The sequence below is a fragment of the Podarcis melisellensis genome, assembly GCF_964234715.1.
Source record: "Podarcis melisellensis genome assembly, chromosome: 4".
Classification (NCBI taxonomy): domain Eukaryota; kingdom Metazoa; phylum Chordata; class Lepidosauria; order Squamata; family Lacertidae; genus Podarcis; species Podarcis melisellensis.
The window spans coordinates 73,124,001-73,140,868 of NC_138531.1; the positions used below are offsets into that span (position 1 = coordinate 73,124,001).

At 41.4% G+C, this 16,868-nt stretch overlaps 1 protein-coding gene across 24 annotated transcripts in view; it reads right to left on the bottom strand.

Annotated features, from left to right (window-relative positions):
• The window catches only part of ZBTB20 (zinc finger and BTB domain containing 20), a 463,068-nt gene that overhangs the window by 169,952 nt on the left and 276,248 nt on the right, over positions 1-16,868 (bottom strand). The window contains exon 6 of one of the 24 annotated variants that reach the window (XM_081908433.1): positions 15,282-15,417. The exons of the other annotated variants lie outside the window; for them this stretch is intronic. The gene's annotated coding sequence lies outside the window, so the exon portion shown is untranslated. The remainder of the gene's footprint in view (positions 1-15,281; positions 15,418-16,868) is intronic. 24 annotated transcript variants of the gene reach the window in all.

Sequence of the window (16,868 nt, forward strand, 5' to 3'; positions counted from 1 at the left end):
GAGAGAGAGAGAGAGAGAATCAGTTCAGCAACATAATACATGCTCTTGCCCACTCCAGACTGTCATCAGGTACTGGGCCTCCTATATGATACAACTGGCTTGAACCTCTCTTTAAACACAATGTAGTACAGTACTGTGGAAACAAGAGGCTTACCAGAGCTATGCTGTTAAATAAACGGTGCATAGCATCATTGCTACTATCCTGTTTGATAACAGACCCTTTGTAGGGTAGATATTTAGTTGAAATACTTGAACTCCATCAGATAAATAACAGACCAAAAGACAGAAAGGAAACTGAAGGCAGGGAGGTGAAGCTATCATCTGAGTGTTTTGTTTCTAAGTGTTGCCAGTCATAAAAGGACTTGACGTGCTAATATCTGTTCATTCAGACACTTACAGACATGCTAAGAGCATGACGGCTCGCAGGCACTGCCTTTAAGTGCTGTTACTGAGGCCCCCAAATATTGACAGAGTGCCAGACTCTAAGAAACTATTGATGTACGCAGCCGACCTCTGCTCCAGACACCTATCAGACAGAATCTTTAAATGTCACAGATTAATGAATTTTCATGAAACTCTGTGGGTGGGTGTATGTGGGTGTGCACGTACATGTGCATGTGTGTTTGATAGTAGGAAATAAAAATTCAAAATAATCCCCCCTGAATCCTTACTCAAGCGGTCTTTATCATTTTGCAAAACTTTGACCCAAACTCAGTATTTTTATTAAGGCGATACAGACTGAGAATGTTTGTGTGGGGTGTGTGTGTGTTAGGGGAGGAGAAGTACCTCTGGTGGGGGACACGCTGTTCTCCTTCAGGGGTACTTTGTCCACCTTTGGTCCCCCACCCTGCACTCAGCTCTCACATGTGGCTGCTAGAAGCTGTCAACATGCAACAGCAGCTGCACCTTGCGAATGGCCTTGATTGGCCAGTTGAACCAGATGAGGGCAGCCAATGGGTCTCAAACCCTCAGCGGATTAGGGGCTTCCTCTGCATACAAAGATAAACTCTGGGGGATTGGGTGGACAAGACCAATAGTGGGTCCAATGGTCAAGAAGGTTTCTGTACGTGCTGTAGAAGGAATTGCTTGTCAACCTGGGAACATAGCCCATCTAGGAGAAGGAAAACTCTGATGCTAAACCTCCGCTGCTTTGCAGGATATCTTTGAGGGAGAGAAAAGGCCAAGGGGTAAACACTACACAAATCCAGAGTGGAGTCTCTAAGACAGTTGGAGGGTGCCTTCTATATCTCCTCCCAGCAACTCCTGCAGCCAAGCTGGTGCCAAACGTATTGCTCTGCTTTCCTTTACACCACACCAGCGAAGCTGAGAGGAGGGTCTTATTATCTTGGCAGCCCAGGACCTCATGCACACTGCCCAGGCTTGCCCCCAAGGAGATCACTTCAGTGCTGCTTACAAAGTGGACCCCTCCCCTGGAAGAGCACTCCATTGTCTCTAGAGACAGACAGATGTCAACAGTTACAGATAGGTAGCCGTGTTGGTCTGCCATAGTCAAAACAAAAAAATTCCTTCCAGTAGCACCTTAAAGACCAACTAAGTTAGTTCTTGGTATGAGCTTTCGTGTGCATGCACACTTCTTCAGATGTCAACAGTATGTGTGGGGGATCATTCTGCAGAGCAAAATGGAACACACTCTGAACTAAGGATTGGCAAGGGAAACCTCATCTTGCCCCCATCTATTAGTCACTTTACAACTTACCAGTTTGTACTAGTACTGTTAAACTGATTTCCTCATTTTCCATTCCCCCTTTGCCCGTTTGTTGTATGCCTTGAATATCTAAACTTTAAGTCAAAGGGCAACAACATTCTCTTTTCTTCTCTTTCATTCTTTTGATGTGAGTGAGCCACTTTGGGAGGCAATATATACTGTTGCAAATACACAAAATGCCAGCTTCCAGCACATACAATCATTTATTTGTAGAACTGTAGCATTGAAAATGACTCCAAAGTTAATCTTGCCCAAGCCCCTGCTATGCAAGAATCTCAGCTAAAGCATCCCTGACAGATGACCATCCAACCTCTGCTTTGAAACCTCCAAAGGAGGACAGTCCACAACCTCCTGCAGGAGACCATTCCCCTGTCAAACAATTCTTACGGTCAGAAAGTTTTTCTGTATGTTTAGTCAGAATCTCCTTTCTTGTAACTTGAAGCCATTGGTTTGAGTCCTACCCTCCAGAGCAGGAGAAAATAAGCTTGCTCCATCCTCCTCCCAGTCTTTTCCATGCTAAACATACTCTGCTCCCTCAATTGCTCCCCATAAGACTTGGTTTCAAGACATTTTATCACCTTGGTCACCCTCCTCTGTATACCTTCCAACTTGTCAATACCCTTCTTTAACTGTGGTGTTCAGAACTGAACACAGCACTCCAGGTGTGGTCTGATCAAGGCAGAATAGAGCAGGATGATGATCGTGACAATATACTTCTGTTGGTGCAGCCTATGCACGGTTAATAACATTGGGGATTTTTGCTGTTCCATCACACTGTTGACTCATGTTAGGCTTGTGGTCCACCAATAACTCTGGATCTTTTTCACAAATACTACTATCAAGCAAGGTGTCCCCCATCTTATCTTTGTGTACCTGGTTATTCCTGCTTAAGTGTAGAACCTTACATTTGTCTCTATAGTACTTCATTTTGTTAGATTTGCCCCAGTTCTCCAATCTATTAAGGTCATATTGAATCCTGATTCTGTCTTCTGTAGCATTACTGTAGTTACAAGTCCCAGTTTGTTGTTATAGCGTGTTCTCCTTTATGGAGAGCACGTGTTGCGGTGGGGGCCACCAGGACACTCCAAAGTTGGGGGCGGGCTAACTGATCGTTGGCCACTGATGCGATTGGGGCTTCCCTTGTTGTTGGGAAGAAATTTATGTTGCCATTTATTGATTGACAGCCAGAAATGCTAAAACTCCTTGCACGAGGCTAGGGCTTCCTCTTTTCGCCCGTGCAGCGGATTGCCCGTCCCTCCCTCCCTCCCTAGAATAGGGTTGTTCGCTTTGACCTTGCTATACCTGTCATGGGGTCGTCTGCTTTGGAGCGGGGGCCTGGTAGGAATTTTGTCCATCTGGCTGATTGGCTGGGGCCATTTGGTTTTTGCCTACTGCGTAGCAAATCGTCACAACTTGTAAGGTTGTGGTTAGGCATTGGTTTATGGTTTGGTTGGTTGAGGGGCATGGATTGGCTGTGCCTGCCCCTCTAATGCTGCTGCTGCAAGGGATTCCGTTAAAGGAATTGGGGGCTAACTATTGCTTGTCCACTCTGTCAAGGGGGCTCGGGCCATAGCAATGAGCTCCTGGTTGCATTTGGGGTGAGGGCAGGTTCCCTGCTCCGCGTAACCCCCAAGTGTATTCCCCCATTCTGACTTTCGCATCGTGCGGAATGTCAGTCTGTCCCCCATGGTGGGGGCAGATAGTCGCAACCAATGCCTGGTTGCATTTGGGGTGAGGGCAGGTTCCCTGCTCCGCGTAACCCCCATTCTGACTTTCGCATCGTGCGGAATGTCAGTCTGTCCCCCATGGTGGGGGCAGATAGTCGCAACCAATGCCTAAGCAACCACTCACAAATTTGTATTTTAATAAAGTTGTGGCCAAAATTATGCCAAAAACCTTAAACAAAAATTCTGTGTGATGTGTGAGTTATTGGGGTGGACCTGGGGACCTCGACACGCAACTGTAAATTTGACGAGCATCCCCTCAATTCCTTAATCCAAGTCGTTTAGTTGAACAACAGGCCCAGGACAGAACCTGTGGCACCCCATTTGTCACTTTTTTCCACGATGATGAGGAACCATTAGTGAGCACTCTTTGCATTCAGTCAGTCAACCAGCTACAAATCCACCAAATAATTACTGTGTCCAGCCCACAATTTATGAGCTTCTTCATAAGACTATCATGGGGGACACTGTCAAAAGCCTTACTCAAATCAAGACACACTTGATTTCACAAGACACACTTGATAATACATGCACTATTATAAACAGGAGTGCTTTCTGTATGAAGGAAAATTGTAATATGTCATGGCGTGACTCCACCCTACATTTTGACTGAACAGGGTTACACATCTTGCAGAGTTTAAGAAGAGATATTCAACAACTGCTCAAATTTTACACTATTACACTCTTCTGGAACAAGTCACTTGATAGTACCAGGAATTATGCATCTACCCCGGGAAAACTTGAACAGAGGTCTGGGAAAACTCAAAACGTTTCTTGAAATAAAATGAAAGAGCTACCCTGAAAACTAAACAGCTGTGAAGAGCAATTTCAACTGACCCTGCTGTACAATGGTGCTAAATGTAACCTACATTCTAAGGGAGGATACAAGTTCGGTTAGACACGCTGCCAGCTGTGAACAGTTTATACCCAGCAATTATATAGTTGCACAAATGAAATAGATGTTTTCTCTGTCTGTATACTGTAAATGTTTACATGGAGTGTGATGTTGTAATAAGTGCCATCAATGCAAGAAGGATCTGCTTCCCCATGGAAAAAAAATAAAATCCACATAGATTCACTTCAGTGTTCTTTGGGCACCATATGATTTGGTGACTCCTACTGATGTTAGCTTTAAAGACAAAAAATGTATTGTAGATATAATTCAAGAAAGCCCGTATTGTCAAGCTATCTTATTGGCAAAGATAGTTTGTGAGATTTGCTAAGGTTTGCGGAACTTGTGAGCTGCACACTATTTCACGACATTTTTGATTGGCCTAATAAAGGCACCACCCTAATATGGATGTTAGATTTAAAATAAAAATAAAAATGGGTCAACATGGCTACCTTTACTCTTAGTGTAACTAGCATGGGTCCTTTCCTCTACTCCCAGTTAACAATGCCACCATACAACAGCACTAAGACGCCCAACCCCAGCATCGTGTTTGCTAAAAGCTTCTACAGATTTTGTGGTGTCATAAGACTGGGAGGACAGACAGTGCTCTCTTTAAGCAAATATCAGGGAGTACTGCAGCTTAGGATAGTTCCCATTATCTGTGCACAGAGCAACAGAAAAAGAAACAGCTACAGAATAGTACAAGTCAGATTTCAAAGGGTCGTAAAACCAACTTCCTTCACCCCAGTGCAGGATTTTCCCTTCTCCAGCCTAATCTCTTTGTTGTGTCTGCCCTCATCAATGAGCCCATTCATGCCCCATAATCAGCTCTGATTAGTGTTGCTTCACATCAGTCTCTTCCTCTTTCTTTTCTGCTCTGCCTGTAGAACGATTGGAATCAGCTTCTGCACACCCCTCCTTGTTAAAAGCTGCACCTCTCCTGCTGACTTACTGCTCTCTCAATCAAAAGGGCAAGAGGAAACAGTTGGGATTCATTCTTCCCCCTTTTTTGAGAAACGGCACAAATGTCAACTTCCTAAGAGGATGTTTGGCATAGCTGAGTTCAGTCGTGAAATGTACAAAGTCGGGATGATCAAAAGTTTGAAGGGCTGCCCACTGCTAGAGTGGAGGGGGGGAAAGAAAATGGGATCTCTTCTGTAGTTTTAAAGGAGACATGAACAGACTGCCTTCATGAGAAATGCTTCTTCTATTAAACTGAGACTTGGCAGCAAAATTCAGCTGCAGATCCCAGGAAAGTCTGTGCCTATTTTGATTAGGAATATTTTGACTGGGTCTAGTATTATTTATTACTGCATATATATAGATAGATAGAAGGATAGAATATCTACCATACACATCAGAACAGTTTATATTCTCAGGGATGCTTATTAGAGAGAATGCACACATGTACAGTATTTAATTTTGTTAGTCACTTTGTTTTCATTTTAAACACTCTGGATTACTAATGTGTTTTCAGGGTGTTTTCCTTTTTTAATTTTTTTTAAAAAGGCTCGTTAATAGAAGAAAAATATGACATTCAGCTTGCAAAATAGCACTTCCCCCACCCCTAAGCTTCACTACAAAATCATGGATTTTAATGTCACTATGACCTACTGTTTTTGGCTGCAATTCTTTATCTAATTATTTACTAAGTCCTGCAGTCATCAATGGGAGTCACCCACACATAACAAATAGCAGGCGCACATTGTATGTCTACATACTAGCCTACAGACATTGTTCGGAGTTTAACCGCCGCTCCACTAAACTGTACCTCATTTCATTTTCATAAAACTACAATACAAAATTATTGGTGGAAGTCACCATCACAAAATGTGGATGAGGGGTACTAGCTCAGATGGCTTTAAAAGCGTTTTAGACAAGTTTATGAAGTTCCACCAAGAGTTACCAACCATGATAATGAATTCTAGGTAGTCTGGATACTAGAAGCAAGCTGAGTGCTGTTACCTACATGCCCTGTTCCTGGCTTTTCCAGATGCTTCTGGTTGGCCACTGTGAGAAAGAGGATATTGGGCTAGTCCTAAATGGATCCAGCAAAACTAATATTCCACTCTTTTTTAGACTATAAAGAGTCTATATGAAAAGGCACTCATTCTCAGATAAATTTGTACAATTGTTTTCTGCTACATAACTTAAATATTGCAGTGAAGTGAGAAAGGTATGGGTGATTTCTCAAGGAAAAAAAATGTTTAAACACTAGTTCGGCAAATGGCATTGGCATATTATTGCTTCTAAGCCTTACAATTCCCATCTGTAAAGTGGGAATACCAATGGCCTGCATATGACAGCAGCCACAGTGGCTGGAGCTGAAGGGAACTGCAGCCCATAATATCTGAAGGGCACCAAGCTGGCTACCCCTGTGCTAAAGACACATCAGCACGTAGTCGCTAAGGTCTAGGTAAAAATTATTATATAGGCTTGGAGTTTCAAATTTTCTTTGCTTTTTAATTATTATTAGTTTGCTGCAATGGTAAATAGGGTCTACCTGGGCAAATGAATGGGAAGCTGATCATTTATAGAGCTGGAAAGTGACAAGGGAGATGTAGAAAAGGAAAAAGGGTGTGGGATATTAGAGGAATGAGCAAGAGCTTAAAATGCCATTTGTCATCTGTCAATTCGCTGGGCAGGATCCACCGAACAAGCCCTGTCAGCAGAATCCCTGCACAAGGACTTCCACTTGCACAACGGGGCTTTCCCATCCTCTCCTGCCCCCCATGCACCCTGAAATTGGCTATGGGGAGGTCAGGAGAACCACTACAACTGTGCATAGGGGTTGAGGGCATGGCCATTCTGTCTGGTAAGCCACAGGGCTTGCATTGATGGAACAATCATCCATGGTACTGTTATGAGTTTGTAGGTGCCTTGACTACCCTGAATTCCTGGGTCTAGTAGGTGTTTTAGGTTAATCAATGCTTGGAGTATTGAAATGGGCTGCCAGGTGCAGGATTTGGCAAAGTGCTAAAATACAGGACCAAACTGGTTTTTCAGTACTCAGGAAATCAGCTGGGAGAAGAACCATCAGGGAGACCAAAGGCAGGTGATGGGCTCTCTGCCAGTCGGCATATGGGTGGAGCCCCGCGCTGAGCTCTGGGTAGAGTTTCTAGGAAGGAATTTTTCAGGATTTCAGTTGAGGATGATATAAGTTGGAGAAAAATAGTCAGTCTGCTAAAACACATCAAGCTGGAGAGAGGGGAACAGAGCACGATGTGGGCTGACAGTTTGAATCGGAGTCTGCAGCAATGGGAGAGATGGGACCCTCTTGGAGTGTAATGCTTTGAACTGCTCCATCATAGGCTCATGTTGTATATATGTGTAAATAAACCATAAATTATAAAGTCACCCTAGTCTCCACTGTGCCTCATTGTCCAAAAGGAAACACAGATCGCGGGTAAGCAACTGGAGCTCCAGGAATCTCAGAGTGCTGTGAAGAGTGGGGTGGCGGGGGCATGTAACAGTATAATGTTGAATTCCACCCATCATATTCAGCACTGGGTGTAAGAGATATGTCTCATTTTTAAGCTAACATTTTCTTTACGCCAGATTTGCTTGATCACAAGTCAACAGCTCCTTATCCCACTATAAAGCATCTTGCCCTATACTGCTCAAGGATAAATATATCATTTTCTCCAAAATATAAAAACATTCCGGTTCTGCAACAACCTACCCTGACCCTCACTTACTCTAATTTTTATTATTATACCCTTGTTTACAGCTTTAGTTTCCCAACCAACAGACAAGTACTGTTCACTTAATTGAGCCCTGCCCTAGAGCACACAGCATCTCAGAAAGAGGATGAACACAGAGGCAACACAAAAAAGAAAAGTGCTCATGTGCTTTAGTTTGCTTAGCAAGCTTGAAGAAACACAGGATATCTTAAAAATTGAATGTACTACTATCGTCAACTACTCCATTTGCTCACAATGTTATATAACAACAGGATATAATGATCAGGGTAGATATCTGGATAGTAGTTATATTTCTTGGTGGCACAGCCTGGAAATGTCACCACAGGGAAAGTAATTTTTCTTTTGCGTGTCTACATACAAACACACTGCATATCTGAAATTCACTCTCACCTCTCCTAGTGTGATATCTCATTAACATTACAGTTCCTATAAAGAGATTAAATCAAGGCTACAAAAAGTTAAGTGCCTTCATATAGCCACACAGCAAATGCACTGAAACAAGCAAGCCTTTTGGATTTCTTCTGCAACTAAAAACATTTCACACCAATTACAATTTCACTGGAATCCAGAGTAAATAATAAATCACAGAATTTTATAATTGGAAGGCATCATGCAGGTCATCTATTCAAACCCTTTCTTGGCTGCAGGATCTGCAATGTAGGTTGCCACTGCAGCATCCCTGACAGAAGATACCCAGCATCTGCTCCTGCAAAAGAGAGCTCCTGAACAATGGGTAAATCTGTCAATTTTGGTTTCTTTCAGTTTCTCATTTTTCCAATCTTAAGTACAGTTCACCACGTTTCCATCTCAGTTTGCTATAAAAAATAAATTCAAAATTGTAAAATTCATATGCAGTTTTGCTCAATATACAGAATTTTGCAGAGCTAGTCTCTCTAATAAAATGCACCTTCGTGATATTTTCATGAATGTAAGCATTTAATATGCATTTTTGTACCCATAATGTGGCTGGAGAAGTGAACTGCAACATTCAAAGAAATATGAATTTGGACGGATGACTGTTTCGTTTCACACATTATTTCAGAAGGAGCAAGTTAGGTAGGTTTGCTTTTAAATGCGAACTTAATTTATTTTCTCCCGCATCCCTACTTCTGAACCAGCTTTTGTCAAGCAGTTCTTGTCATTAGGAAGTTTCTCCTAATCTTCACTAGAAATCTAGTTCCCCACAGAGTTCTACCCATTGCTCCCCTCTGGAGCAATAAAGGACATGTTAGCTCCATCTTATGCATTACAATCCTACACATGCTTGAAAATTAGTTTCTATTAGCTCTATAGCCTAATTTTTTTAAAACACACACACACACACACACACACACATACACACAGAAACTAAGGTGCAGTTCTCCAGTTTTTTTACACATGCAAACAGAAGAATTATCTAATTAAGATATTTTCAGTGAAAAGTTTTCTTTTCCACGGTGTGCGTGTGCATATGGTGTTTATAAACTGTCTTTTAACATTTAGATATTTTATTCATTTTTCCACATGGTACAAGTAGAACACATATCACTGTTGGAAAGATACCAATCAAATAGCATGGCGCTGAATCTAAGGAACTCTAACAACAGAGGGCTGAACCAGCAGCATAATAGGGAGCACAAGACACTATCTTTTGAAAGCAATACAGAACCTTAGAGGAGGTGCTTAATACACAGAGGGTAACACTTTATCAAGCTTTAGCCCTGTCCTCTGAGGAGGAGCAGGTGGAACAAAACAGCAGATATGTGTACTTCTAGCTACCGCAAGAAGCTGTTGGTCACAAACATCTGTACCCCAGGACCAGAGGTCTCCACACCAGTTGATTGGGTTCTCGGCCCACTCTCAGATTCTGCTCCCCAGTCCCCTTCAGAAGCATAAAAATAGATGAGATGATAAACCAAAAAGAGCTTCACAATTTCCACATGAGGTGTGGGAATAACAGGCAATCCCCTGTCTGAAGGCCAGGAAGTAGGTGAGCTTCCAGTCTGAGCTGTTTCACTGCCAAAGCAACAACCTCCACAGAGTTCCAAGTTCAGCCTTTCTGAACTGGGAAAATAGGCACATTTCATTTTTAAGATCTAAGCTCTGGTCACAATACTCATAAGCTGGACCATACACTGGTCACAGCTTATATTAATCATTGAGTCACAGGAAAACTCAGCAGGACTTAGCAGCTAAATCATTTTGTACCACAAGATGGTAAATGTATGGATGGATATGAAGGCTGCCATAAAACTATGTTTTGGAGGATCAGAAAATAGCTCTGCGTTCACACACTTCCACCATGGTTATGGGCTGTAGTCTTCATGCAAACCACATTTTTCCAGTTTGGATGTTATACTAATCAAAGCAGGAACTTACTTATTAAGCTAAGTGTGTGGTGTGAGAGCAGGGGGAATGTGTGCTCCCAATCCTCCAAATGACGGATTGAAGGATCAGAAACCTTACACATGGATCAGTTAATGGTATCTATCTACTCACTGGATAGGTTATATATCTGTAACTTACAAACAGAAAAAGTGCCTTGGATGTTAGCACTTTCCCCAAGAAGAACCAATAATAGCAACTTCCTTTCTTTAACGCAAACTTATTTTGTCAGGATTTCAGATTGTGCATGAAGATTTGCTTTATTAGGCTATTTCCAGGTAGGTGTTTATTGCGGGATCAGCGCTCCTCATGCATGCAAGCTTTTGGCAGCATCTATATGATCTCATTGGGAATAAAATGGCAGCCTGTTTCCAATGGAAATCCAGTAAGTTCTTCAAAAAAGCAAACAAATCTGTTACCATCAACTTGTTGCACTATTTGCCAATTAAGACCCCATCTGAAAGCACCCCAGGTCCCACCTTTTTTAATGATCGCTTCCTTCACCCTGTTTGTATGGGTGGAATTTTGGAGAATCACACCACTCTGCCTACTAAAGCCATTTATTATTTGTAGGAAGACAGTGGAAAACTTTAAGCACATGCCTATGGGCAACGCAACCCTGAAGAAAAGGGCAATTACTGCTAGGCGGTATTTTCAGCTTAAAACTCCTATGATTTAAATAGCCACTTGAGCTGTGCTCTCGCAGTTTACCATGCCAATAGAATACCTAAATGAAATTACAACCTTCTGATATGCAGCAGGGTTCCTGTTCTTTACTGTGTAATATACACGGCCGGGAGAAATTGCATGACAGTTTGCTAAGGCAGAGTGTATCACAGGAACATTCTCCCCCAACATATGATTATGCTTCTTATTTCCTGGAAAGCACATCTAATGACGTACGGCACGCATGATACCCATGTTTTGGTGAACTCGAGACATGTGCCCTGAAGTATACTGCCACAACCCTTCAGCAACACAGCTCCTCTGTAATTTGCACTGACTTTGTTTTGCCAGCAGCGTTACCCCACGCTAGCATGGGATCATAATAGAAAATCCTAGAACATGCAGAGAGGAAAATAAAAGCAAATAATACATCTATGGGGGTATCTTATTAGATGCATTTATTAGCCTATTTTATCGTACCAATCATTAAAGCATTATGAGGATCTCCCCTGAACTCAGGGGAGTTTCAAGGCAGCTTATGATTCCGCATGTAAGGCTGCTCTTAAAAAAGAAAAAAGAATCCCCGCTTACACACCAGAAGTTAATGGTAGAAGTTAAGCTTGTTAAAATACACACACAATAAACATATGACTACACAGAAGAAGATAAAAAGAGCAAAACAGTTTCACAGCCATATACTTGCCCAAGCTGACATAATAGGTTTTATCTCCCACCTGTTCCTCAAGTACTCAAGACAGTATACATGGTCTTCTTCCCTTTTTATCCTCATAATTCCCTTAACAACTTGAGACCAGTCGACTTGCCTTACCCCACATGTTCTCACTCAACTGCTTTGATTGGTGGAATTGGCACTGCTACAGGTGCCACAGTCTGCATTTGTAAGAAATTGATTGTTTATTGTGGCAGCACCTGCACTTTGGGACTCCCTGCCTATTGAGTGCTTGCTAAAGCCCTTCTTGTTCAGACAAGCCTACCCAGATGTCAAGAAAGTTGTTAATCTGTGTTAGTATTTTAACTTTTGTATGTTTTCTCACTTTTATTGTTTTATCTTTTTGTAAACTACTTTGAAGTTTTTTACAATAAAAGTTGTGTATACCTTTTAATAAATAAATAGATAGATAGTGACCCTGTGAGGAGGTTTAGACCAAACTTTTTCCCTCTGGGAATTAAAATTTGCTTGCATCACACTGAATTTTTTATTGATAAGAAATACATTGGAAAACAAAAAGAAATGCTTGTTTTGTAACACAGAACACTACTACTTTATAATATGATCATGGGACATCCAGAAAGTATGAAACAAGTCAGCTACATATTCTATTTTTTTTATTAAAAACCCCCGTTTATACTATACTATACTATACTATACTATACTATACTATACTATACTATACTATACTACAATGAAATGTTTTTATTTTTATTTTGGGGGGATTGTCCTTGAATCTTACCACCACACTTGCTATCCTCTCATGCCACACCCGTTGTTAACCAAATGATGGCAGAAATGTGACTTGGCCTGATGGCCCCTGTTTGGGGGATAGGTTTGGTGGCCTCTTCAGAGACTGTTGCCAAACTCAGCATGAGGGTTCCCAAGGTGAAAGCAGTGGTCTTCATCACTGTTGGGATGTCAGACACCAATTTAAATAAAGATGGCAGACCGAAACCTGCCTTTGAACTAACTTCCCCCAAATATTTTGATGGGACCAAGCTAGCAAATTGCACTACTCATTTAAAAATCACAATTTTGTTTGGTTTCTAAAAAAAATTATGGACAGACCAAGCACTTTCCATTAGCATAATATGAAATATATATGAAAAATTGGGGGAAAATACTACCTTTCTGGGCTCCCTGGCTACAAAAATGGCAGAGAGAAACAGTTAACCTCAGGTGGTTGAACAAAACAGAACAATAATAGCCTATTTTCATGACGCAGATTCAATGCTACTTGTTTCCATGCCCATTAATAACTTAGGGAAAGAGAGAAGCAACATTTTCAGTTTGATGGAAGTGTTTTGAAGGAGCACATATTCACTACATTTCAGGGCATTTGTTTCAAGGCAGTGAATGAGAGTTCACACCAAATCTGTATACCTAACATGTTTTGTGTGTCTTCACCTACAGATAGCACAATGCTAAAAGACAGGAGGTCATAAATCATTATTAAAATTTCCCAAAACTCTACTGATTCCTATTGGAAATAAACCATGTGTCATTTGCCAGAAAATTTGTACCGTACTGTTTCCACTATCTGATGTATACACTTTTCGGCACTAGTGGAGAAACCCTTGAACTCTCTCAAGAGCCTCTTTCATCATTCACAAAGCATTATTTAGCTGCGGAACTCAGAATTTCCATAAAATTAGCATTTGTATACTGGTTACAGTTTGCATCAATAAAAATGGTATATACTACTTAGAATTAGTTTACTATTTTCTTGGTGCAATTAGGGCATAACCCACATTAAGAAGCAGTTGCACTCATTGTGCTGAGTGACATCCAGTGCTCCCCCCCTTAAAAAAATGTTTAGGGGGGTATCTCATTTTCCGACTCATATTGAAATACTGCCCCTCAATGAGACCAAACTTAGATTCACAAAATGTTTAGGGGTATGCGTACCCCTGCATACTCCCAGAAAAAGAAAGCACTGGTGACATCTATAATATTTTTACATAGCAAAACCATACTGTATAGATGATAGGTTTTACGTATATTAACTAATAACTGTTTTTGAATTTGGGTGGTACTGCCTTGTCTCTGAGTGTGTTTTGTAGACATCATGGTGTGGAATGATTTCCAGGAAAACGATCCATTCAGAAGTATTTTCCAGACAGAAGAAGTGCTTCATATTTAGAATAAGACCATTCATTCACCTAGCTAGTACAGTCTACTCTGTCTCATTAGTCCAAGGTGATTAAAATATATATTTAAAAATATTTAAAGACTGCAGGTGTTCCCTTTCAACTGTATTTTCCCCCTTAGCTAAATATAACATGAAATTTGTCCTGCCTGTTCCACATTTGCAAACACTGGTGTAAATTTGCCTTAGGTGCAGAGGGTCCCAGTTTCAATTTCCAGGCAGGAATGAGAAAAAATCCTGTAGGTCTGCTGCCAGTCAGAGTAAACAATGCTGAGCTAGCTGGACTAGCTGACATAAGGCAGCTTTCTATGTAGCAATAGGTATTTTTTAATTGCTTGGCCTCTGAATAAGCATTTTAATTAAATCACTCCATGTATTTTATTTTTTAAGGTTTGGCTATGTCTCTCTAAGTTTTCACAACGTTTATAGGTCTGAACATGTTTTTATGGGCCAAACTAGATGTTGCAAAACTAGCACATGTATCAGACTCAAAATTTGAGTGTTTAAGAAGAAGAAGAAAGCAAGCAAGCACGGCAGGCGGCACATTCGATTGGATGAGCAGGTGAAAGGGGAAGCGGCTGTGCAACCCTCTCACCTTTTCCTACTCAAAATCCCTTCCTCCATCTGCTTTTGAACCTGCAGGGAGAAATACAGGTGCCAAGCGTGTATCTGCATAGAAGATTCCCACAAAGCTTCACGTGTGAATTATTCATATCATCTTATAAGGAAAAAGAACAGAAGGGTGAAGAGTTAATTTTATTTTATTTTTTTGAAAAAACCCTTCATGTGCAAAAAAAAAAAAAAGGAACTCCGATCTATAAACGAACTACTTTTTCCTCCTATTCCCAAAGGTTGCTTTTATAGAAGCATTTTCTTTTACTATGCATTCACCGGAGAGTTCCTTTTCTGCTTGGCTGGGCAATCAGGTATTCAGAGCATAATGTAAATGCTCAGAAACACAGGCATGAAAAGTTGCCAGACAAAGAATCCAAGTGAAGGATTTAACATTTTCTCTTCTTCCCGACCCCTTCCAACAGCACACTTGTGTCTCCTACAAGCACCTTGTTAGCTACTGCCAAGGCTGACACCCACTGGTGACAGCAGGAAAACCCACCATTGCAAGCTAAAGTCAACCTAAACAATATTGATTGGTCTGTCACTAGCAATTAATGTAGAGTAAAGCTTTCTCAGCTCTGTAAAAGCTGCTAAAATCTTCAGCCTCTAGTGTGATAAGAAAACAAAACAAATATTATATTTCCTGCTTTGCCTCGGAAGCACCATTAGCTGCAGCCACATCACAATGTCTGAATCCTCATCACTCACCACCACGGTTGTAGTTCCTGTTCCAAGTGATGACGAAGGAGCCTCTCTGCCTCTTGAGAGTGTCAAGGCTTGGCTGCTTCGCCTGCCTCAGCTTTTTGAGTTCACAAGGATCCACAGGGAGTGCTGAGGCAGAGAACTTAGGGAGGGGAGAGGTGGGAAGGAAAATCACTGGAGCCTCTTAACGATCAAACTTCCACTAACTTAGAGGAAATGTCTTATAAATAAACAGAAAAAAAGCAAAGCCCATTCTGTCCTGCCAGAGGAATGTACATTATTGCCTCTTGATGGAGCATTTTATACAACACCAGAGACGCAACCGTGTCTCTCGAAACAGCGTCTCTGAAATTCAGAGCGGGGGGGGGGGGGGGAGAGAGAAGGAAAGAAAGAGTGTGTGTATATGAGAGACAGAGAAAGGAAGAAACTATAAAAACAAACAATGCTGGGAGGTTCATGCAGTTTTCAGTAGGAAAACAAACTGTCCAAATTCAACAGCCTACTAGCTTAATTGCTTTAGAACTAATAATCACGCAAGCAATGAATGCATTTAAGTTCCACTTTGCCAATCTAGGACTTGTGAAGTTCAAGGCAAGGGACAGGAGAGGACAGATAACTATAGAAAGTATTGATAGTATTGATAACGTGCCCTCCCCCTTCCCATATCCAAATCCGGCCACTCGGGGAATTTTATTTATTTTTTAATGTATCAATTGTTCAGTCACAATTCAGAATTGCTTGAATACAGGGATAAGTATAGGCTAAGCACAGTGGTTAAATGTCAACTGCTTTGGAAGAACTGTGCAGACGGTACTGGTTTTAGAACATGCAAAGGAGGTACACAATATGTAGGTGGTCAGGGATATAGAGAATGTAGGGCAGGACACTAAAAGCTGCTGCTGCGGGAGTGATCTTGTACTGGGAACAACAGGGACCAACCACTTTATTCCGTGGCGTAGTTTGCAAGCAGAATGAACTGTTGGGCCGACCTCCACCGCTCTGCAGCACCACCTTCACAAACGGTAGGAGGGCACTTTCAAGCACAGAATAGGTAATCTGAGGAACTCATAGGGACCCACCTGACCTTATATAATTTCTGTTCCTAGTATGTGCCCTTAATATGAGCAACGTGTTACCCAGTGTGGGCTGAGCTATCTGCAGGTAGTCAGACTACCATCAGCGAGTCCAAATAAATGCTATTTCACCCTGACCGTTTTTAAGGAAAGGGCTGGTACGGTGATGTTTTTCTTGTAATGATCTATATGTTTTAATAGATCATATTTTCTATTAATGTTTAACTGTTTTCTAATTATTATTTTTAACGCTAAGCTGCCTTGAGTCCCTGTCAGGGGGAAAGAGCGGGGTATAAGTAAACATAAACATAATAATATTGTAAACAACTTAAGATTCTCACATTCTCGAGGAGCAAGGCGGTTAGTCCTGTCCTCCCAAGCAGATTGAAAACATCCTTAGGTTGCATGAGATAAAAGTATCCATAGCAAAAGGAGAACACAGTCTTGGAGAATTTAGGTGCTGAGATTTCATCTTTACCCTTTGTTTGATACCACCCTGATAAAGCAAAAGTTAATCTTG